The sequence below is a fragment of the Bubalus kerabau genome, chromosome 2 (genome assembly GCF_029407905.1).
Source record: "Bubalus kerabau isolate K-KA32 ecotype Philippines breed swamp buffalo chromosome 2, PCC_UOA_SB_1v2, whole genome shotgun sequence".
Taxonomy (NCBI): Eukaryota; Metazoa; Chordata; class Mammalia; order Artiodactyla; family Bovidae; genus Bubalus; species Bubalus kerabau.
The window spans coordinates 191878715-191904006 of NC_073625.1; the positions used below are offsets into that span (position 1 = coordinate 191878715).

The 25292-nt window shown below is 46.4% G+C and overlaps 1 protein-coding gene across 12 annotated transcripts in view; it reads left to right on the forward strand.

Annotated features, from left to right (window-relative positions):
• Positions 1–25292, forward strand: part of PCBP3 (poly(rC) binding protein 3) — a 232721-nt gene that overhangs the window by 121114 nt on the left and 86315 nt on the right. For 2 of the 12 annotated variants that reach the window (XM_055569844.1, XM_055569845.1), the window contains one exon: positions 19175–19256. The exons of the other annotated variants lie outside the window; for them this stretch is intronic. The gene's annotated coding sequence lies outside the window, so the exon portion shown is untranslated. The remainder of the gene's footprint in view (positions 1–19174; positions 19257–25292) is intronic. 12 annotated transcript variants of the gene reach the window in all.

Genomic DNA, 25292 nt, shown 5'->3' on the forward strand with positions numbered 1-25292 from the left:
CCACCAGGCTCCTGTGTCCATGGACTTTTTCAGGCAAGAACACTGGAGTGGGTTGCCATTTCCTACTCCAGTGGATCTTCCAGACCCAGGGATCAAACCCGCAACTCTTGCATCTCCTGCATTGGCAGGCAGATACTTTTTCATTAGCGCCACCTAGGAAGCCCTTTTATTAAGTGTAAGAATTTAAGAATTTGTATCATGAATGCTTGTTGAATTTTGTCAAATGCTTTTTCTACATCTATTAAAAAAATGGTTTTTAATTTTTAATCTGTAAAATGGTAGATTACATTGCTTGACTGTCAAATGCTGAACTTACATTACTGGGTCAAATCCTACTTAGTTATGATATATTATATAAAAGGGATTTGTTTAAGTATTTTTGCATGTATGCTCATGAAGGATTTGGGGGTGTAAGTTTCTTTCCTTGAAATTGGTTTTTGTGGTTTTGTTGTTGATGTAATTTTGACCTCAGAAAATGAGTTGAGAAGCAACTTTTTTATTTTTTTATTTTCTGGAGGAGTTTGTGTAGAATTGGTGTACTGTATTTCCTAATTGTTTACTAGAATTTTTCCATGAAAGCCATTCGAGTGTGGTGTTTTCTTTGTCAGAAAGTTTTAAACTATGAATTCAATTTCTTTGTTGTGATACTTGTTACTTTTTTGCATGGATCCATGAAACAAAAGTTTCTGTTTGATGCCATCATCCTTCTATTGGAGCAGTCTCCTTTAACATTTCATGTGATTTATCTTGTCAGATATCTTTTGGTTAGCCAGAACGTTTATTTGGGTTTTTCGGTACTTTGTGAATAAATTGTTCAGGAATAAGGGCACAGTAAACACATTTCGTAGAAACAAAACCCGAGATGCCTTGGGGGTGTAGGCCTTTATTAAAAGCATTTCTATAGGATATACTTCAAGAGGAAAGAACGTTTCCTGTACAGAAGCTCTGAGATTTTAGAAGAAATTAAAAACAGAGAAGGTTGAGTGGATTTCCATGAATCCAAACATGCATTAAATGCTTAAAGCAATGAGGCAAATGTCTGCTGGGCTTAATGACAAAGAGGAGAACTAAAATGCATGACTAGGGCCACATGAGGGATGAGGGAGTGGAGTTACAGGGTCTTAAGACCCAGGGCTTGTTTTGGTGGAGAGAGAAGATATCAGAGTTTGATAGTTAGGAACTCATGTGATCATTTTTAGGGTAAGAAGTAAAAAGAAAAAACTGTATAAAGTGGTAGAGGGAAATATCTACAAGATGGCAAAATGTATAAAGTATATAAAATATCTACAAGAAGGCGATAAAGGAGACAATAGAAACTTAAGAAATGTAGAAAGCACAACATACAATGGTATCTAAATCCAGATACACCAAAGCTTCAGTACTATCAGTGGCCTCCATGCTTTATGGAGCTGCACTGAGAGACCGCCACTCAGAACTCCCATCTCCACAACCCCATGGTGATGCCATTGGTGAGCTTAAGATTCGCTCCTCATCCTTGGATTTTCTTGGTTTAATCAGAATATTGTTCTCTGGGTCCTCTGTGTTCTTTCCTTCTGGGATTTAAGCATCTCTTCCTCATGTCTTTCATACCTTCTTTCTCTTTTTCCTTTCACTCTGCATTCTGGAAAGTTCCTTAGCTTCATCTTCTTTCTGCTTCACTCTGAAGCTGTGTCCAATTACACAGTACACGTCCATAGTTTCTTTGATTTTTGACAATATCTTTCCCTCTCAAGTTGTCTACTTGTTTCTCCCTCCTGTGTGGAAAATCATGTCCATTGCTTTGAACATAGAAATTGCAAGCTTGTTGTTTGCCCTGTGATTCTCAGAGACCGCCATTATTAGAGCTTGGTGTGTCTCTTTCATCACATTGTACTATGCTTAGCCGCTCAGTCATGTCCGACTCTTTGCGACTTCATGGACTGTAACCTGCCAGACTCCTCTGTCCATAGGATTCTCCAGTCAAGAACACTGGAGTGAGGTGCCGTGCCCTCCTCTAGGGGATCTTCCCAACCCAGGGATCAAACCCAGGTCTCCGTCATTGCAGGCAGATTCTTTACTGTCTGAATCACTGGGAAAGACCTTTATCACATTGGTTTTCTTCAAATGCTGTCTCTTAGTTGGCTGATGAGGTTTGCATTGTGAGAACGCCTGTCTCCAGTGAGTCCGATAGGAGGTTGCCAGATGTGTGGCCGGGATGGCTTGTCTCAGGCGCCCTGCCTCTCTCCGCGCACCCTGCCTATCAGGAGTGGGGACACGGCTGCCGCCCTGGCGGGAAGTTGCCGCTTGGGCAGCACTCTGCAAGCCTCTCCGGCCTCCTGCTCTCAGTTCTCTCCACTTCTCTGACTTCTCCACACAGTTCTCTCGCCTTCCTGACTCAGGCTGGTATTCTGTACTCTGGTTTTCTTTACAGTCATTTCTCCATAGACTTCCCCTCCCCCGCTTCCTTTCAGCGTTGTTTTCTGTTGCTGTGTAACAAGTCGCCCATGACTGGGTGGCTTAAAACAACACATGTGTATTATCTTGGGGTAAGAAGTGGAGGGGTGGCTTCGCTGGTGGTTCTGGCTCTGAGTCTGTCACGAGGGTGCAGGTGTGGCTGTGCTCTGTCACCCGCAGGTCAGCTAGGCCAGAGGCCCTGGCTCCCAAGGGCGGCTCCCTCCCCTGAAGCGAGAGATCCAAGAGGGGGAGAGAGGAGGAAGCCACATCCTCGCCCTGGGTGGTGATGGCACTTGGCTCCCTTGTGCCCCACCGTGACCTTTACCAGTGTGTTACCAAGGGGAGGCCGCTGTGCTTTGCTCTTTTCAGGGAGAATCCCTGGGTGTATCTCACCTTGCCCTCTGGCTGAGGAGCTTCTCCAGTGTCCTCAGGGGTGGAGGGTGTCTCTCCTCCTGGACCATCACTCACCTTCAGCTCAGTGGATGAGCTGGGCTTTTCCATGTTTTACAGTTGTGGTTATCGTCCTTATCTTGTCTTTGGTTATAGGCTTTTGTCTACGTAACCTAATTTTAAAAGTGTCTGACTTGCTTTCTTGCTCATTGTTGAGCCAGACACACCGTTTCCAGGAGTTTCCAGGCAGCTCACTCTTGGGCAGCCAGTGCCGCAACCAGGCCTGCCCTGCCCTCCCTCTTACCCACAGTTTAGCCAGAGACGAGGTACAAATGGCCAGGGCGTTTCTATTATTCAGGACACATTTTGCTGTTCCCTATTTCTGGCTTGGATGACATATTGGATGATGATTTATTTATTCAGCATCCATTTGGTTCTCACTGTGCTCTGGTCATGCCCGGGCCCTGTGCGGCACTCTGGGCACAGTTTTCCAGCCACAGCTCCCCACCTCCTGAGGGTCCAAGTAAGGTGGACCCTGGCCCCTCGGTGCTGGCGCAATGGTGCCCATGGTCACAGGGGGACTTGCTCAGCAGGGCTGTCTGCACGCAGATTTCATTTCTGCTCTCCTTCCCCTCTTTCCCCTGAACTCTGCAGAGTACTCGGCAGTTGAGAAGGTAGAGGGGCAGGACTAACTGCTTGAGTGCCTGGCAGAGCTGAGGGTCAGGAGAAGGGGTCTCCCAGATGTGGACAGTGTGGCCGTGGTGGCCCTGGTGACCTGGGCTCAGGTGTGTTCACAGCTTCCCACATGGGCACTTGACCTCAGACCCTGTCTCAGTGGTGTCAGCCCTGTGGGAGCGGTTTGCTTTTCCTGGGATGCAGTGGGTCACAAGCTCCACACAGCATCCGACACAGCCACCTTGCTCTTCTCTCGAGGCCTCTGCCCCGCGCGTCTGCTCCTGGAAGCCTTCGTCTGGTCACTGGTTCTGGGGTCCAGTCTGGCTTCGCTCAGGACTCATGGGGCTTGATTCCATCTTTACCAAACAAGCAGCTAGCTTAGCTTCTGATCATACTGTTCGTTTACTGCTGCGTGTGGCTTTCACCTCTAAGAATCCTGCAGAAAGATAGCTTTACTATTGTGAAACTAGCTCTAAGCCCCCCTCCCCTCTCTTCTTCTTGAAATCATTGTTTCTGTGATACACTTTCATGAAGACAACTGTGCTGAGCAAAAGTAGCTGGCTGTGCCCTTGTCGCCCCCTGTGTGTAGGCTGTGGGGTGTTCTGACCTGACTTCTGTCCCCGTTCATCTCACTGCTGAAGCCCCTCTCAGGACCTTGGCTTCAGGGGAGGGGGCAGGGCACTCACGGGGCAGCTTCTGTTGAGGATGGATGTTGCCCTCAGAGAGTTTCCTGGGAGGGAAGGCAGATGTGGTTATTGCCTGGGGACCAGGGTATGGAGTCAGCCACCCTGAGAGTACTTTAACACTTTTAATTTAAGCAAAGTCATAGAACATAAAAGTCAGCTTTAAAACGTTTGTTTCTCTCTGCCACATTCTGGCGAGAGGAGCAGTGCCATCAGTCTGTGTTTGCTAAGTGATCATTGCCAGCAGGAGACAAATGTGAGCTCCCTGGGCGCAGGCTAGAGCCGGGCCAGAGACACTGTTCCCTGGGGAAGGAGGGCTGTGGCTAGGGCACCAGAAACGTGCTCTACACAGGCAGGGTAGCTGATGCAGGCCCAGGGTGGTCCTGGGCAGGGCATCAACTCCCTCTCCCCTCCCCATGGGCACAGCCTGGAGGACCTCCTCCCTGCACATGCATGTGCCCTGCACACAGGGAACTGTGAGGAGAGCCTGGTCCAGGGAACTAGAGGTACATGGGCACAGCAGGCCTCTAGAGATCTAGACAGGTTTCCAGATGCCAAGTGGAAATAAGTGTGTGAGTTAGTATCTTGTATGTAAAATAAGACAGCAATGAGTGTGGCAATCTCCGTGTGTCTCTGGCATGGGCACATGCACACCCCCTGCTATTGCACATCCAGCCCACACCCAGCTTGATCCAGAACCACCCTGCCTGGGAGCCGCCCCTCCTGGGTGTGGCCTGTGCCTGTTTGGCTTGGAGGGACTGTCTTAAGTACTCCTCTGTCTTTAGGGCTCAATCTGTGGCCAGGTGGTTTTGCTGGGGGCTGGGATGGTGGGTGGCACTGGAGGTGCCCAGTTGGAGGTACAGCTGTTTAGGGTGGTGCGAGATGGAGCGCCTGCTCCAGGTGGACAGAGCTGTGGGAGCCGGTGGCCCTCGTGGGCCAGATTACCACACAGAGGTGACCGCTCTGGGCTGCTTGGTGCTGTGGAGGTGGGGCAGGGGAGCCTTTGGTTGGTGTGAAGCAAGGAGTGATGTGATCAGATGTTTTATTTAAAAAAAAATATTTTCCTGAAATGAATAAGTTGGTAGAAACAACAGCTGAAAATATTAGGACAACACACATGAACAGGGAAAGTGCTTGGTGGATCTCAAGTCAGCAACTGTGTCCCCGCCAGAGGCTGTGATGAGCGGCTGGCTCAGGGGGCTCCCTGTCGCTCCCACCCCCACTGCTCCTGCAGGTGGAGATGTTCTCCTTTAGAATAACGACTTTGCTTTTACTTACAGTAAATTGCTGAGGGCATTTCAGTTACACAGTGAAAATCATTAGCAGAATTCTTGTTGTTTAGCATCAGGCTGTGGGGTATAATCGTGCTTTCTGATGGGTGGCAAAGCAGATACATTTGAAGGAGATTTATTCAGATTTTCCAGTATATCATTATCACATTCTTGTGTGATAGTTTCCTGATAATTCAACTTGATTTAGTAAAATATATCAGCTCCACTTTTCCTTGTAAGTTGCTGAGGTTTAAATCTGTTTAGCAGATTCATGTGCCCATTTCATGTGCCCTCAGCCTGAGCAGCTGGTTCAGTTCTACCTAAACTGCCCAGTGGAGGGGACAGGCAGACACGCCCTGTTCTGCCAGTGGCAGCCCTGATGTTTGAGGCAGCAGGAGGCAGCAGGCTGGGCTCTTCCTGGAGCTCGGGATGATGCCCGGCAGATCCCACATCTCCTCCTGCTTCGCTAGGCCCTGCAAGGTGCCAGGGTGGCAGGGCCTTCCCCATGCTGCTCTCCTGCAGTCTGTGACCAGTGCCTCCCTGTCCTCCTGAATCTACGCCTGGGGTGCGGGGCTCTGTGTGTGTCCCCTCCCCGACAGGAGGGCTCCCCGTGTGTGTCTGTGTGTGTACCCCCTCCCTGATAGCAAGGTTCCCCATGTGTGGGGCTGGTTGTCAGTCCTCCACGGAGCACCTGACCCCATAACCACCACCCAGACAGTTGTTCCATTTGTATCCACAGAGAGGGAACTCACCATTTGGGTGATTTCGGTAACTTCTTGGAAGGGCTAGAAAATGAGGGTGGCCAGGGAACGTGTGGCCTGGCCCTGCTTCCCCCTCCCCGTCCTCCCCTGCTGAAAGTTCTCCATCAGGGCCCAGAGCCCTACATTTCTTTACAGCTTACTAGACTTGATTTTGTCTAAGCAATTCTATTATAACTTTGTTTCTTGATATACTAATTGCTCTTGCTTTTTGAATGCCATCTTATAGTTTTTTTGATCTCCCATTTCATGAGTTTTTGTTTTCTTTCTCTGAAAGCACATGGCAGGCTGCAGACAAAAATCACTTATGTTTCTTTCTGTACATATTTCTGAACATATGTTCTTCTTCTACCTCCTGCTGTGTTTTGGTGTTTTCTTTGTGTGGCATAAGTTTTTTCATGGCTTCAGTGTTTTTCTGTTTCTCCTCCCTGAAGCAGAAGTCAGCCTTGTCTCCCAAGGTGGTGGACGTATCCCGCATCGGCCGCCTGAGTCCTGTCCCGGGTCTGTGGACTTGGAGCTGGGCAACAGTTCACTTGGGCTGGGCCTCACATCGCTGTGGGGGCCAGCAGCCCGTAGGGTGCTGAGAGGAGGCTCTGTGGCCTCTGATTCCTCCTGGCACCCGGTTTGGCTGGGACACACACACTGCTTCTCTGGAGGGACTGCAGAGGGGCCTCCCAGCCACCTGTGCTGTCACCTCCATGCGTGTGGTGTGAGTGTTTGTGGTCTTGATTTCTTTGCTTGACTGATTAGAAACTGGAGTGGCAGGGAATAAAGGTGCCTTCACTGCCCTCCAGCACCACTCAGAGGGTTTGTTCTCTGCTCCTGTGTAGCCTGGAGTCTGCGTCACTGTCCGTGGAGCGACACCTTCCTCATGACACTGCGGCTCTTGTCCTCTGGGACCAATCTTTGGATTTTGTGACATTAAGCTTTCCCACGTCCGCATCAACAGATGGTATATTTTGAGGCCAGGATGCTGGGCTAAGTAATGACTCCACACAGGGCCCCACAGGTGGCATGTTCAGTGAATGCACTACAGTTTCATTTGGAGCACTTGGTGGGTATTCAGTGATGGCACAGAGAAATCTGAGATGACGGTAAACTCAGCCGTGTACTGTGGCCGGTGGCTAAAGAGTTGTTGTTGTTTAGTTGCTCAGTTGTGTCTGACTCTTTGTGACCCCTTGGACTGCAGCACACCAGGCTCCCCTGTTCACCAAATCCAGAACTTTGCTCAGATTCTTGTCCATTGAGTCGGTGACGCCATCCAACCATCTCACATGCTACTGCCCTTTCTAAAGAGTAAATGTCAGTTTTAAGCCCTTTCAGAGCAGCATGTTGTCCAAACAATATTAGTTGGGTGGGGGCTGGGCACCGTCACTGAAGACTGTGACCACAAGGCCAACCACTGTTGTGCAGCTCCACCCCCGTGCCAGACTGGAGCAGAGCAGGGAGAACTGGGGGCAGCCAGTGCATTAGGTCCCATGAAGTGTCCTTGTCCAGGTTCCTGGGGCTGTGCGGGGGTGGCAGGGAGGCAGCGGGGCTAGCCCACTTATGGCCTCTGGGACTGAATACAGTGTAACTGGAACCCATGGTAGGAACCCTGGGGTCCAGAGCAGGCTCAGGGTAAGGAGACATTGGAAGGATTTCAGAGACAAATCATGAAGGTTTGAGGCACTGGGGGGCTATGTCCATGGTCAACAGTCAGGGATGCCAGAGGGATGTGGTCAAGTGTGGGGTGAACCCAGATGACTCTTAGGATGGTGATTCAGTTCTTAGGTCATGTCATCACCTGAACTATTTTAGATGGCAAATTCAGCTATATGCATTTCCTCTGGTAAAGCATATCTGAGTTTAGTTGTTATATTTGAGGGAAATAGGACAATTTGGTTCAGGACTGGCAGTCCCCTGTAGTTCAAGGGGAGTTCGGTGTGTTTGATGGGCTGCTCACCAAGCAGCAGAGAACCCCCTCCCTTCCCTCCACTTGGCTTCATAGCAGGCTTGGACTCTTTAGGTTAAGCAACAGTTTTCCTTTTAAGATTTGCATTACTTCCCAAATATTAGTTAAGTCCAGAAAGGTGCAAACCCTAGATGTTGGAGCAACCATCCTTTTCCAGTCAAAATGACCTACTTTTCATATTTTCCCTGAAAGTCTAACTTTTCTGATGAGGTCATATTTTCCCTCCCATACCTTTGGGATGCACAGTTTTCTCAGTGAATTGCTGCACTGTTCACCCATCACCCATCCCCTGAAAACGTGGTGAACACCCTTCTTTACCTTGGCTTTCCCAGAGTTGCAGCTTGAGACAGACACAGCGGGAGCACAGCAGCTATAGTCGTCCGCTGCCATCACCACCATAGAGACACACCTCCCGAGAGCCTACAAATGCCTCCCCTCCCTCTACTTCATGTCCAGGGCCAGTTGTGCCAGGAGTAGAGCACTGGGGGTGGGCTGCATTTGAAAGAGGGTTTAATCTTGAGCAATTCATGTTTGAAGTGTGATAGAACCGATCTGAGACATAAAATAAGTTTAAATGATTTCACATCACACCAGCTACGTTCTCTGACCATGATGGAATCAAGAAATCAGTTATAGAAAGGTATCTGAAAAATCCTCAAATACTTGAAATTAAATGTCAAACTTCTAAATAACCTATGGAGCAAGAAGAAACCAAAAAAGAAATGAAAAGTGCTTATTTTGAAATGAATGAAAATGAAAACACATCACATCCCAGTATTTGCCATGTAGCTAATATAGCACTTGAAGGAAACTTAGGGTATGAAACACCTCATTAATAAAGAAGAAATATCTTCATCTTCTACCTCAAGGAAACAGGAAAAGATCACTTTAAAGTAAGCAGAATAAAGGAAATCATAGGAATCAAAACAGGAATTAATGAAATACAAACTAGAAATAATGATAGAGAATATCAGTGAAAGCAAATGGTAGTTCTTTGAGAAAAATCAATGAAATTGATCAACCTGTAGTCAGACAGGAAAAATGGATATACTATGATCAGCCTTATGCCAACACATTAAATTACTTTAGATGAAATGCATATTGTTTTTTGAAAGAAAGTATCGATACCAAAGCTAACTCAAGTACAGGTTGATTATCCTGATTCTCCAAAATAGATTTAAAAAGTGAATTTTGTTGTAAACCACTTCCTCTGGCCCAGGAAAAACCTCCAGGACCAAATGACTTTACTAGGGAATATTATTAAATATTTAAAGAAGAAATATTGCCAGTTCTATATAAACTCTTCCAGAAGATTGAAAAGGAGGGAATACTTCCAAAACTATTCTGAGTTCAATATTACCCTAATAATAAAGCCAGGCAAAGGTAGAAGAAGAGAAAACTATGGATGAGTATCTTTCATGAACATATATGAAAACTCAACAAAATTTTAGCCAATCAAATAGAATAACTAATTGAACTTTATCCCAGAAATTCAAAGTATCATTTACATTCTAAAATTAATCAATATGTTGTTTGGTTGTTGTTCAGTCACTCCGTCGTGTCCAACTCTTTGTGACCCCATGGCCTGCAGCAAACCAGACCTCCCTGTCCTTCGCCATCTCCTGGAGTTTACTCAAACTCATATCTATTGAGTCAGTGATGCCATCCAACCATCTTGCTCTCTGTTGTTCCCTTCTCCTCCTGCCTTCCATCTTTCCCAGCATCAGGGTCTTTTCCAATGAGTTGTCTCTTCGCATCAGGTGGCCAAAGTATTGGAGCTTCAGATTCAGCATCAGTCCTTCCAATGATTATTCAGGATTGATTTCCTTTAAGATTGACTGATTTGATCTTCCTGCAGTCCAAGGGATCCTCAAGAGTCTTCTCCAACACCACAGTTCAAAAGCATTAATTATTCCGCGCTCAGCCTTGTTTATGGTTCAACTCTCAAATTCATACATGACCACTGGAAAAACCTTAGCTTTGACTAGATGGACCAATGTCTGTGCTTTTTAATACAATGTCTAGGTTTGTCATATATTTTTTTCCAAGGAACAAGTGTTTTTTAATTTCATCAATATAATTCACCCTATTAACAGACTAAAACCAAAAAAACTGTATCATCTCAGTACATGCAGTAAAAGTATTTGATACAATGTAACACCCACTCCAGGGGTTTCCCTGGTGGCTCAGATAGTAAAAAAATCTACCTGCAATGGGAGAGACCCGGGTTCAATCTGTGGATCAGGAAGATCTCCTGGAAAAGGGAATGGCAATCCACTCCAGTATTTTTGCCCGAGAAATCCCATGCACAGAAGAGCCTGGTGAGCCACACAGTTCATGGAGTTGCAAAGAGTTGGACATGACTAAATGATTAACACACACAACATCCACTCCAGGTAAAAGCTTTCAGGAAACTAGGAATAGAAGGAGGCTTCCAGTGAATGGCATCAGTGATAGGTTCGCAGCTGATGCTGTCAAGGTGGTGAAACAGTGAGTCATTCCCCTGCAGTTGAGAGTAAGGCAAGGACATGTGTTCTCACCTCTTCTATTACATATTTTCCAGGAGGTTCTATCAAGTTCAATAGGAAATAATAGACATTGAAATTGGAAGAAAAGATTTAAAGCTGTCTTTATTCTCAGTCAACATGTTTGTCTATGTAGAATATCCTATAGCATCAAAAGGAGGCTGCAAGAATAACTGGGTTTAGCAAGGCTACCGTATACAAGATACAAAAAATCAAGTGTATTTCTCTATACTATCAACAAATAATTAGAAATGGAAAAACAGTACATCTAATAGCAAAACATTGCTGAATGGAATTATTGAAGACAGATCAAGGGAGAACTATACATTGCACAAAGACTCAGTGTTGTTGAGATACTAAGTCTCCTTAAACTGGTCTGTGGGTTCAGTGGACTCCCAAGGAGAATTCAAAAATTCAAAAATTTTTCAAAAAAGAAAAACAAGGGGTTTTTAGATAGAAATGTGACAACTAACACTGCTTGGTTCCATGATTTATTTTTAAAATACTGTAATCAAGACAGTGTGATGTTGGTGTTAAGAGAGACAAATCGACCAGTGGGTCAGAAACAGACTTGCGCATAGATGGGCAGTTAGTTTTCAACAACAGTGCCAAGGCAGTTTAATGGAAAGGGCTAGTTTTGTCAAAAAATGGTGCTGGAATAATTACACATTCAGATGCAAAAAAAAAAAAAAAAGGAAAAAAAGACCTTTCATCCACATCTCCCATCATGTATAAAAATTAATTTGAATCAGATCAGAAATCTCAAATTTTATATACCAAGAACAAAACATGATGTTTTTTTTGTGACCTTGCATTAGGCAAAGTTTACTTAGTTAATACATTAAAAGCACTATCCATCAAAGAAACAAGTTTATAAATTGGACCTCATTAAATTAAAAAAATTTAAATTTTCTACTTTTCAAAAGACAGTATTAAGAAAATGACAAGATAGACCACAGACTGAGAGAAAATATTTGCAAATCTAATTTATCTGGAATGTATAACTGACTCTTAAAATGCAATACTAAGGAAACAAACAACATAATTAAAAATGACCAAAAGATTTGACCATCCACTTCACCAAAGAAAATGTGTGGATGGCAAGAACGTACATGAATAGAAGTTAAGCATCACTAGTCATTAGCTAAATGCAAATTAAATTCACAGTGAGATACTACTTGGTGTGACCCATCCGCCAATCACTGGCAAAGATGGAGACCATCCCATACTGCTTGTGAGAATGTAAAATGGTATCTTTGCTTTGGAATCATTTTGGCAGTTAAGCCAAAAAGCTAGTTAAATATATACCCACCAGTCATTCCACTGTGAGGTGTTACCCAGTCATAATGAAAGCGTATATTCATACAAAGCTTTGAGCAAGAATTATTTTGGGGGGCTCCAAAACCACTGCAGATGGTGATTGCAGCCATGAAATTAAAAGACATTTACTCCTTGGAAGGAAGGTTATGACCAACCTAGACATCATATTAAAAAGCAGAGACGTTACTTTGTCAACAAAGGTCCGTCTAGTCAAGGCTATGGTTTTTCCAGTAGTCATGTATGAATGTGAAAATTGGACTATAAAGAAAGCTGAGCACAGAAGAATTGATGCCTTTGAACTGTGGTGTTGGAGAAGACTCTTGAGAGTCCCTTGGACTGCAAGGAGATCCAACCAGTCCATCCTAAAGGAGATCAGTCCTGGGTGTTCACTGGAAGAACTGATGTTGAAGTTGAAACTCCAATACTTTGGCCACCTGATACGAAGAGCTGACTCATTTGAAAAGACTCTGATGCTGGGAGGGATTGGGGGCAGGAGAAGAAGGGGACAACAGAGGATGAGATGGTTGGATGGCATCACCGACTCAATGGACATGAGTTTGGGTAGACTCCAGGAGTTGGTGATGGATAGGGAGGCCTGGCATGCTGTGATTCATGGGGTTGCAAAGAGTCGGATACGACTGAGTGACTGAACTGAACTGAACTTGAGCAAGAATGCTTGCAGAAATTTGTTTTTTAATAAACTGAAATACTGGAAACATCTCAATGTCTATCCATAAATTAATGACTACACAAGTTGTGGTGTATGGTCACACGATGACATTGGGGAATCTCAATTATGCTGAGTAAAAGTAGACCAGAAGTGTGCATCTAGTATGCTTTTATTATATAAACTTTTAGAGAAAGTGAGTTCTGTAGTGTCAGATAGCAAGTCAGAGGTTGCTTGGGACATGATAGTTGTTGCAAAGCAGAGAGGAAGGGATTGCAGATGGCCACAGAGAACACCAGAGTGTGCCCGTTCCTTATCCTGACTGGTGATGACTTCATGGATGTTCACATGTGATGAAACTTTTCAGTGTGTACACAATATATGCATATCTTAGTATATGTCCACCATATCTCAAAGCTGACTGACTGACTGACTGATTTTTTTGCCAAGAAGAAAGCAGGACCCTTTATATGGAGCAAGATAACATTGTCTAGAGCCCAAATTATTTTCAATCACAATGTCCAATATTTAGTGAAACATTAAAAGTGGACCAGTGAGCAAAAACAAGAGCTGAGAACTAAAACCACAGAGGACTTATATTATTGCTCTACCAGACAAAAACTTTAAAACAATGAAGATTATTAATTAAAAAAAAAGAATATATTAAAAATAGAAAATTTCAAGTGAAATCATAATCTATGATTTCATAATCTATGAAAATCCTATGAATTAAAAAAATAAAGGATACAAAATGAATAATTTCACTGGATGTCTGTAACAGAACACTGGACTCGGGCTTCGTGAAGTGGGCAGTGGTTCAGTGAAGTGTTGAAGCACAAGAGAAAAGAGACTAGAATAATACAATGTGAGAGACCTGTGGGATGGAGTCAGAAGATCTCATGCGTGTAATGAGTAGCCCAGGAAGAGGGGAGATTTCAGAAAAACATTTGAAGATATAAAGGCCATGGAGTTTTCCAAAGCATTGGAAGATATGCTTGATTCTGAAACAGCTGACCCTGAAATGAATAAATAAAGAAGCAAGCAAACAAGCAAACAAAACTAATTTTTCATGTATGGGCATCATTGCTTGACTCCTAAAAACTACAGCAAAGAAAACCTTTAGAGCAACCAGAGTTAAAGATGGCCCATTGCTCTCAGGGGGCTTCCCTGGTGGCTCAGATGGTAAAGAATCTGGTCGCATGCAGGAGACCCAGGTTCAGTCCCTGGGTCAGGAAGATCCCCAGGAGAAGGGTATGGCAACCCACTCCAGAATTCTTGCCTAGAGAATCCCATGGACAGAGGAGCCTGGTGGGCTACAGTCCATTGGGTCTCAAAGAGTCAGACATGACTGAGCGACTAACACACACACACACATACACACAACATCACTCTCAGAGCTGTATCTGGCGTGTCTTGTGGCTGGTGCATGCACACAACACTCTGGGTGTGTGTCCTGAGTGAAATCGCCACATCCTGGCTTATACACTCATTCTGCTCTGCTGGCTGAGGCCTCAAAATCTGTACTTGTAGCAGCAAAATGCAGACCCTACCACACTATGACGTTTCAAGCAATCACCTCTTCCCACTGCTTCTCAAAACTACACTAGATTTTAGAGAGCAGCATCCTTTCCCCCCTCTCTACAATGACTTTTTTACTCCCCAAATTAAGTAAACAATTAGGAGTGGTGTTACAGCCCTATGGCTCCAAAAAAGGGACATTCACCAATTCCTTGATGTAACCATTTCCACCAGAAAAATCCTTCACGCTAGGCGCTGAGAACTACCAGATGTACAAGTTGGATTTAGAAAAAGCAGAGGACCCAGAGATCAAATTGCCAACATCTGTTGGATCATAGAGAAAAAGCAAGGGAATTCCAAAAAATAATCTACTTCTGTTTCATTTAAAATCTACTTCTACTTCATATTAAAGCCTTTGATTTTGTGGATTACAACAAACTAGAAAATTCTTAAATAGATGAGACTACAAGACCACCTTATCTGTCTCCTGAGAAACCTGTATGCAGATCAAGAAGCAGCAGTTAGAACCAGACATGGAACAATGGACTGGTTCAAAACTGGGAGAGGAGTACGTCAAGGCTGTATATTGTCACCTTGCTTATTTAACTTACATGCAGAGTATATCACGCAAAATGCCGGGCTGGATGAAGCATAAGCTGGAATCAAGATTGCTGGGGGGAAATATCACCAAAAATTCAGATGTGCAGATAATACCACTCTAGTGGCAGAAAGCAAAGAACTAAAGAGCCTCTTGATGAAAGTAAAAGAGGAGAGTGAAAAAAGCTGGCTTAAAACTCAGCATTCAAAAAACTAAGATCATGGCATCTGGTCCCATCATTTCATGACAAATAGAAGGGGAAAAAGTGAAAACAGTGACAGGTTTTATTTTCTTGGGCTCCAGAATCACTGAGGACAGTGACTGCAGCCACAAAATTAAAAGATACTTGCTCCTTGGAAGAAAAGCTATGAGAAACCTAGACAGCATATTGAAAAGCAGAGACATCACTTTACCAACAAAGGTCTATATAGTCAAAGCTCTGATTTTTCCAGTAGTTCCATATGGATGTGAGAGTTGGACCATAAAGAAGGCTGTGTGCTGGAAAATGGATACTTTGGAATTGTAGATCTGGAGAAGAGTCTTAAGAGTCCCTTTACAGCAAGGAGATCAAACCAGTCAATCCTAAAGGGAATCAACCCTGAATATTCATTGGAAGGACTGGTGCTGGAACTGACACTCCAATACTTTGGCTACCTGATGCAAAAAGCCAACTCATTGGGAAAGACCTTGATGCTGGGAAATATTGAGGGCAGGAGGAGAAGGTGGCGACAGAGGACAAGATGGTTGGATGGCATCACCGACTCGATGGACATAAATTTGAGCAAGCTCCAGGAGATGGTGAAGGACAAGGAAGCCTGGCGTGCTGCAGTCCATGGGGTTGTAGAGTCAGACACGACTGACCAACTGAACAACAGCAGAAGACATGGCAGGAATGTCCTCGTGCATGTGTCTAGATGAGTCGCAGCATCCTGTGTGTGTCCATTCTGTGAGAGGATGTAGACAGACCTCCCCAACTCATGGTTCTGGGTCTGGTTCTGTGTGTCTGGGTTTTCCCCAGGCTGGGACCCATCCTTAGATCCTACTGTGCTTCGCTGTGCTGGAACTCTACTTGTAAATGCACTCAGAGTGCAAAACAACTGTGAACCTCAGAAAGGTTTGTAAGTCGGTGAAGGAAATAGTGCAGAAATGAGGATGTGCCTCCCAAAGTGCCTCCCCAGGGACTGTCCTGCAACAGGGTTCCCTGGAAAGCCCCGGCTCCCCAGCTCAGACCATCGGCCTTGCTTACATCCCATTCGCGCAAGTGCACACTCTGCTTATTTACTCATCTGCTTATTACTTTTATAAATTTGTTTTCACTGTTAATTTAAATACTTTTCTACCTGTAAAAATGGTTTGGTTATCTTTGGTTGGGATTGAATGCATCATAATTTTTCTAATTAGTGAATACATGGTTTTTTCCTGTATAGTAGAGGGATTTTTCAGAAGAAAATAGTAGCCTAAGTGACTGGTGTTTAGGAGTTCCCAGTGCACCTTGCCCTCTCCAGCACCTGGCAGGGTATTGCCAGACTATTACATTAAGGCAGTGTAGTGGGTGTGTGAAGTGAAAGTGAAAGACATTCAGTCGTGTCCGACTCTTTGCAATCCCATGCCCCATGGACTATACTGCTGCTGCTGCTGCTGCTAAGTTGCTTCAGTCGTGTCGGACTCTGTGCGACCCCATAGACGGCAGCCCACCAGGCTCCCCCGTCCCTGGGATTCTCCAGGCAAGAACACTGGAGTGGGCTGCCATTTCCTTCTCCAATACATGAAAGTGAAAAGTGAAAGTGAAGTCGCTCAGTCGTGTCCGACTCGCAGCGACCCCATGGACTGCAGCCCACCAGGCTCCTCCGTCCATGGGATTTTCCAAGCAAGAGTACCGGAGTGGGGTGCCATTGCCTTCTCCCTTGGACTATACAGTCCATGGAATTCTCCAGGCCAGAATACTGGAGTGCGTTGCCTTTCCCTTCTCCAGGGGAATTTTCCCAACCCAGGGATCAGACCCAGGCCTCCTGCATTGCAGGAGGATTCTTTACCAACTGAGCCATCAGGGAAGCCCAATAATACTGGATTGGGTAGCCTTTCTCTTCTCTCGGGGAATCTTCCCAACCCAGGGATTGAACCCAGGTCTCCCACATTGCAGGTGGATTCTTTACCAGCTGAGCCACCAGGGAGGTCCATGTATTTGCATCTATTTCTGGTTTTAGTTTGCCCACCTTTGACCACTATGAGACTGAGCACGTTTTCATGTGCTTATTGGCCATTTAGACCTCTTCCTTTATGAAGTACCTTTCTCAGTTCCTACCCATTTTGCTATTTATGTTTATATCAATTATAAGGGAGAGCAATCAGGCTGGCCCTGGATGTTTCCACGGCAATTTTCACTAGAGAAAGTATACAAAATCTTTAGGGAAGAAAGAATTTTCTCAATAATCCATTTTCAGACATGTGAGGTCCTGGGAAGAAGTGATGCGTATGCACCCTCACTGGCAGGGCTTCTTGAAAATGGAGCCAGACTCCAGACAGTGCAGCGGAGTCAGGGAGAAGGGCCACAGACAGGCTGGTGGGGACCCAGGAGCAGGGTTGCAGGAATGGGGGGCTGTCGAGGTCGGGGATCTGGTATTGCAGACCTTGGTCATGAGGTCGCAGCAGCAGTGTCCACGGCAGTGATGGGAGGGAGGTGGGGGCAGGGTGTACAGAGGGGACAGGGGCGCCAGTCGTGCGTTTCATGCTCTTCGGGCCAACTAATCAGTGCACAGGGATTTAAGAGCATCATCCAGAGTTACTAGCAAAAGAGCCAAAAATAGCTGGATGAGGACTCACACTGGGCAGTGGGGGGTTGTAACTGCGGTCACTCCTGACTCATCCTTGTGAGTCATCGCCTGTCCTGCTTAGTGGATGAGGCCCCACACGCAGTACAGATACTTGGTAAACAAGAGGAGGAGCTCAGCCTCATTCAAGATGTTTACAGCTTTCAAGTGTCAACAATTAAACTGTGGTAACAGTTTTCGTCCTTCAGTTTGTCAAAGTTCAGAGTGTTTGAGAGTGAACTGCATTGGCAGTGGCTAGAGAAACAGCACTCAGGAATTTGATGGGGATGTAATTTGCAGAGACCCATATGGAGATGATTTTGGTTAATTTCTCTGAAATTAAAAGTGTACAGTATTTCACATCTCATGCCAAGGTACCTCTGATTGTGTTGAGTCAAAAAGTTCTAAGATGCATTGATGGTAAAGAATTGCATGCCAGGTGCATAATGGACACGCGTGTTCCTTCTGTGTGCGTGGAATGTGATGCATGGATCCTCTGGGCAGTGTTAACAGTGAATGAGCTCAGAAATGCTACCAGAGAGTCTTGTTTTTCATTGTTTAAATGTTTACTCTTTATATTTAAGCATCTATAGTTTTAAAGAGTTATGAAACCGCCCAAGACCATGAAAAGTTTTAATAGTTACATTAATAAAGGAATCTATATGCATTGCCAAGGTCATGTCAAATTCATGATGTGTTAATATTATTTAATAATTGAAACCTGAACCATGAAGTAAGTCAGCCATCACTGGGGAATGCGGCAAGTGGAGAGTATTCTGGCATCATTGTTGTCCCTATGGAGACGGGACACAGAACGCAGTCACTTGAAGTGCTGTGAAGGCCAGGAGCCCTACCCTTGCCCGTGCCCTCTGAGGGAGCATCCCCGCCCCTGCCAGGAGAGTGCACACATCCCAGAGCGGCCAGCGCCCTTGGAGGGTCTCCGGCCAGGTCACTGAGAATCTTCCAGTGGGCATCGCCAGCCCTGCAGCCCTGACGACTGCTCTCCTCTGAGCCCGAGGCTCCTCTGTGAAGTGGTGATGATGACTGCTTCCTCACCCCACCAGAGTGTGTGAGAGAACAGGCGTGAGAGCGCTGGGAAGTAGCAAGTGCTTAGAAATTGGTAATGTCTCTTCCTTGTAAAGATTTTTTGCATTTTCATAACCCAGCCTATATTTCTGGAACATTCTCCATTAGGTAGGATTAGAATAATGACTGGACCTTGTGGTTTCAGAGCATTTTGGAAGTGTTCCCCTGCTGCTGGCATCCGCTGAGGAGCCTCGGGAGGGTAACCCCGTCCAGGGCAGGGCCCCCTCCTCCACACTTTACTCCATTAAGGGAACACAGTGCTTGGCTGGGCCCAGAGCACCCGGACACCTCTGAGTCTTCAAGTGTGTTGCCAGCTTTTAAATGTATTTCTGTTATAACAATTGCTAACGGATGCAAAACAACTTTCATGTATAAAGGTGTTATGAGCCTCCACACGTGAGGACGACCAGGAACAAGTGGGGCTGAGTGGGATCTCGGGCGTGCCGAGCTCATCGAGTGACGTGACATTTTTCCCTTGCTTTTTGGTAGATGGACAGTGTCCTTGCCCACGGGGAAGCAGGCGGGCTGGCAGGACAGGCGTCCCCAGGCCGGGAGGAGGAGCCGCTCGCAGGTACTCTCATCTACCCCCGCTGGTGACCTGCTCGCCCGGCCCCCCCGTTCCAGCCAGTGACGCCTGTGACCCCCGCCTCCCCCCGGCCTGCTCTGCCACCTGTGCCCTGCCTGCGCCCAACCTCAGTGCCTGTCGGTTGACCCACCTCAGCCCGGATCTGACCTTCCCCTGCCATCCCAACGCCGGGCCTGGTCCTCACTTCTGGTTGACCCTTTGCTTGACCACTTCTCTCCAAGTTCTTAACTCTCAGTTGTTCTGTGACTCCCAGTAACCTGGCTTGGCCTCCGGGCATGTGGAGAGGCCCCTGTTGGGGTGGGCTCCCACCTGCTGGTGCTCACAGCCTCTCAGATGTGCTTTTTATGTGTTCGTTTCCTTCAACAGGGTGGTTTGTAGAGAACTGAGAAGGAACGTTGGTTCCTGCAGCGATACGGTCGGGCTGCGTGCTGCTGCCCCTCCTGAGCCACACAGAATGGCCACTCTGTCATTGGCCTAGGAGCAGAGTGAAGGAGATGAGATGCTTCAGAATCAGAACTGATTTCAGGAACAATTTTAGATGAGGCTGGGAGGGTAGGGCTGCTGTCCCGGAGTCTGCAGAGTCGCTGGGCAGACAGCTCAGGTCTGCTGTCTGCACCCGGTCTGGCTCTGGGAGGGGTTGCATCCATCAGCAGACACACTGATGGGCTCTGTCCCCAGAGACAACGTCAGAGGTAGATACAGCCTAAGCAATCCGGAGGTGACGCGCTCCGTGCTTAGGGAAGGGGAGGGCGAGTGCGCATGCTCCCCAGCAGGGGCTGCCAGGGACCCACAGGAGTGTCAGGGTTGCCTCACTGAGATGACTAAGTAAGGGTGAGGGGGCAAGTCATGAACGGGGAGGCAGAGGGAACAGCCAGTGCGAAGGTTGTAGGCGAGGAGGCTGGAGAGCAGCTGGAGGCCTGTGTGGCCGGAGCAGTGGGAGGGTGGGGCACTGGGGCCAGATAGCAGCTTCCACTCGGGGTGGGGTCCCAGGTAAACCTTTAGAGCCGAGCAGACTCCAGCCTTCCTGTGGGTGGGGAAGGAGAACTGGGCTTCACCCAGGTGGTCTGGACAGACAAGGTGGAAAGTGGGTGCATGTGGAGGAGAAGAGAGGGGAAGAGCCGGGCAGGAGAACAGGGGCTTTGATGACTGGCTGCAGCGGGGAGAGGGGGAGTGAGGGGGAGCCCAGGGGAGTGTTGTCGATGAGCGAAAACAGGACTGATTCTGTGAGGGCAGCAGGTGGGCTGAGGGGCCACGAAGTCAAGAAGCAGCCATGGACGTGCTGCACAGCAGGTCTGTCCCAGGAAGCTGAGGGGGTACCCGGGAGCTGAGAAGATGGGGAAATCCTGTGAGATGCGTGTGGTCCTCATGAACTGCCAGTGGTCGCCCACACAGGACACACAGGACAGGACGCCCTCATGTGGGCCAGCTTACGGTTGAACTTCTTCCGGCCTCTGGGCATGGTGAAGGGACGTTCTGGGGGCCTTTCTGAGCCAGGGGAGGGCAGGGTTGGGGCCCTAGGCTCCGTGCCATCTGTGGTGTGAGAAGAAGTGGCAACCTGGGGAGAGGCGTGGCACTGTGGGGCTCTGGGCTGTGGCTCTCGCCAGGCGGGAGGAGGAAGCAAGTGAGGACAGAAGGAGCCCAGCGCAGGCGCAGAGCCCATGTGGCTGCTCCACAGGTGGGCCAGGAAGGGGCCTTCCTGAAGGGAGGGCTGGGACAGCAAAGGTGGGCGGTGACTGTGGTTTACTTTCTCTTCAAGTTGGTGGCAGTTGTAAATTGATCTCCATCAAAGTAGAATATAACTTAGAAATATTTAAAAAATACAACCGCCTTTTCCAGTTAGAGAACAGTACTTGGTTTCTATGGTAACTACCAACCATTTAACTAGGGCAAGTGTTATGTGGTGACATGGGGTAATTACAGACAACGGGGAAATTGCAGGGTAAGACTTACATAAATACAGAGTGGCTGCGTGGTTAGCTTCTGCTGCTGAAGTGAGGCTGTGGCCATTTCTGGCTGGCTGTCTGCTCCAGAGCCTGCCCTTGGGCTGGGTGGTCACCTTGGGGCAGGGCCCCTCTCTGTTCAGCCTGTTGCGTGTGAGTCCCACTCTCCTCCCTGCTCCACACTGGGACCTCAGGCAGGTCATCTCCAGGCCCACTTGACCTGTGCCTCTGTGAGGCCTTCCCCAGGTCAGGCTGGAGGCAGACGGAGGCCGTACATTGGCTCCAGGCTATGGCCATTGACATTAACTTATCAACCAGAACTTAAGAAGGGTGTTTCTGGGCTTTTTTTCTTTTATTAACTGGCTATGAAACAACCCCTAAATAGGGTAAAAAGAAAAATCAGAGCACAAATCCATCTCTCACAGATTGGAACAGGATGGTCAGAACACTCACCTACTGTCCCCCCTGCCAGGATCCTCCAAAGACAGAGAGTTTAAGACTACAGAGTCCATGCTGCCCCAGAAACAGGGGCCACCGAGTCAGAAGCTCAGACTTCAGGTTAATTACCAAGAGACAGAAGCAAATAACATTTGCAAATGAAAACATCACAGGAGATGTGTGGCGAGCCTACTGCAGGTAAGTATTCGAATTCGGACACTTGCAGAACCAGTATCCATGCAGGCGAGTCAGGTTTCTCAAAAGCAGACTGTGGGCAGAGCCGAGAACTGTCACACACTTGAGAACCACAGAACAAGGGGAGAGAAGTACCAAGTGCAATGAAAGAGCATGTTCCAGGGAAGACCTAATGGCATGAGGAGAAGAGCATTCATAAAAGAAACAGCTCCTTCAAAAGAGACAGGCAAAGATTTTGGAAAGAAAAGTTATGAAAATGAAAAAATCTTGATGGTTTAAATTGCAGAACAGACAGAAATGAAGAAGGAATTAGTGATTGGACAAATGAACCAAGGATGGTTCCTGAATGCAGGCCTAAAGCACCCAGAGCTGTCCCAGATGCAGGTCTCAAGGACTGAGAGGTGGAGAGTGTAAGAGAAGAGGGGGAGCCCATGGGGAGTTTGAGAAGCTCGCATGGTTGTCAGGAGCATTCTGAAAAGGAGAGAGTGGAGAAGATTGAGAGAGGGTGACGAACGTGTCTCGGAAGACGCCTGATGGGCACAGAGCATGTCAGGGATGAAATGTTGGGTGAGATGGGGTGGGTGGAGAAACCATAGGGTTGGGAGGCAGTGGGATGGAAGTTTAGGATAGGACCAAAGAGAAACCCCAAAGTGGTCAGCAAAAGGAGCAAAGCTCTCGCTATCAATTGACATAAAATTCTCTATACCACACGAGTATTTTAGAGTTAATTGGATCAATATCTTCAAAGTACTTGGGGAGAAAAGATTCCAAACCTGGAATTTGAGACACTGCCATAATCCAGGTTGAAGGGCAAAGGAAGGGTGCTGTCAGACAGTCAAGGACTCAGAGGTTTCCAGCCTCACCCCCAAGACTGACAAAAGGAGGGAGACAGCCATCCATAGAGAGGGTGGGACTTGGTCCCACTGACAATGGCAGGAAGGAATCCTGGGCAGTATGCAGCTACTCTGAATAATCATTGATGCCTGTTGGTTTGCAAATTAAGGTGATAGTTGAAAACTCTTGGTAGCTTCCAGTGTTTATTGTCCCTGGTTGTTCAGCAGTTACTTGTGATTCGGTGTTCTCCTAAGAAGTGAACTCACGTCTTTCTACTCCACCGTCTTGTCTCCATCAGTTCAGTTCAGTTCAGTTACTCAGTTGTGTCCGACTCTTTGCGACCCCATGAATCACAGCACGCCAGGCCTCCCTGTCCATCACCAACTCCCGGAGTTCACCCAGACTCACGTCCATCGAGTCAGTGATGCCATCCAGCCATCTCATCCTCTGCCGTCCCCTTCTCCTCTTGCCGCCAATCCCTCCGAGCATCAGTCTTTTCCAATGAGTCAACTCTTCTCAGGAAGTGGCCAAAGTACTGGAGTTTCAGCTTTAGCATCATTCCTTCCGAAGAAATCCCAGGGCTGATCTCCTTCAGAATGGACTGGTTGGATCTCTTTGCAATCCAAGGGACTCTCAAGAGTCTTCTCCAACACCACAGTTCAAAAGCATCAATTCTTCGGCGCTCAGCCTTCTTCACAGTCCAACTCTCACATCCATACATGACCACAGGAAAAACCATAGCCTTGACTAGCCGGACCTTTGTTGGCAAAGTAATGTCTCTGCTTTTGAATATGCTATCTAGTTTGGTCATAACTTTCCTTCCAAGGAGTAAGCATCTTTTAATTTCATGGCTGCAGTCACCATCTGCAGTGATTTTGGAGCCCAGAAAAATAAAGTCTGACACTGTTTCCACTGTTTCCCCATCTATTTCCCATGAAGTGATGGGACCAGATGCCATGATCTTCGTTTTCTGAATGTTGAGCTTTAAGCCAACTTTTTCACTCTCCACTTTCACTTTCCTCAAGAGGCTTTTGAGTTCCTCTTCACTTTCTGCCATAAGGGTGATGTCATCTGCATATCTGAGGTTATTGATATTTCTCCCAGCAATCTTGATTCCAGCTTGTGTTTCCTCCAGGCCAGCATTTCTCATGATGTACTCTGCAGAGAAGTTAAATGAGCAGGGTGACAATATACAGCCTTGACGTCCTCCTTTTCCTATTTGGAACCAGTCTGTTGTTCCATGTCCAGTTCTAACTGTTGCTTCCTGACCTGCATACAAATTTCTCAAGAGGCAGATCAGGTGGTTTGGTATTCCCATCTCTTGAAGAATTTTCCACAGTTTATTGTGATGCACACAGTCAAAGGCTTTGGCATAGTCAATAAAGCAGAAATAGATATTTTTCTGGAACTCTCTTGCTTTTTCCATGATCCAGCGGATGTTGGCAATTTGATCTCTGGTTCCTCTGCCTTTTCTAAAACCAGCTTGAACATCAGGAAGTTCATGGTTCACATATTGCTGAAGCCTGGCTTGGAGAATTTTGAACATTACTTTACTAGCGTGTGAGATGAGTGCAATTGTGTGGTAGTTTGAGCATTCTTTGGTATTGCCTTTCTTTGGGATTGGAATGAAAATTGACCTCTTCCAGTCCTGTGGCCACTGCTGAGTTTTCCAAATTTGCTAGCATATTGAGTGCGGCACTTTCACAGCATCATCTTTCAGGATTTGGAATAGCTCAACTGGAATTCCATCACCTCCACTAGCTTTGTTCATAGTGATGCTTTCTAAGGCCCACTTGACTTCACATTCCAGGATGTCTGGTTCTAGGTCAGTGATCACACCATGGTGATTATCTGGGTCGTGAAGATCTTTTTTGTACAGTTCTTCTGTGTATTCTTGCCACCTCTTCTTAATATCTTCTGCTTCTGTTAGGTCCATTCCATTTCTGTCCTTTATCGAGCCCATCTTTGCATGAAATGTTCCCTTGGTATCTCTAATTTTCTTGAAGAGATCTCTAGTCTTTCTCATTCTGTTGTTCTCCTCTATTTCTTTGCATTGATCTCTGAAGAAGGCTTTCTTATCTCTTCTTGCTATTCTTTAGGACTGTGCATTCAGATGCTTATATCTTTCCTTTTCTCCTTTGCTTTTTGCTTCTCTTCTTTTCACAGCTATTTGTAAGGCCTCCCCAGACAGCCATTTTGCTTTTTTGCATTTCTTTTCCATGGGGATGGTCTTGATCCCTGTCTCCTGTACAGTGTCACGAACCTCATTCCATAGTTCATCAGGCACTCTATCTATCAGATCTAGGCCCTTAAATCTATTTCTCACTTCCACTGTATAATCATAAGGGATTTGATTTAGGTCATACCTGAATGGTCTAGTGGTTTTCCCTACTTTCTTCAATTTAAGTCTGAATTTGGCAATAAAGAGTTCATGATCTGAGCCACAGTCAGCTACTCGTCTTGTTTTTGCTTGTCTCCATACTACAAGCCAAAAAAAAATCTTACATATATGTATTTATATAATGATAGCTCCATTGGTAAAGAATCTACCTGCAATGCAGGATACCCCAGTTTGATTCCTGGGTCGGAAAGATCTGCTGGAGAAGGGATAGGC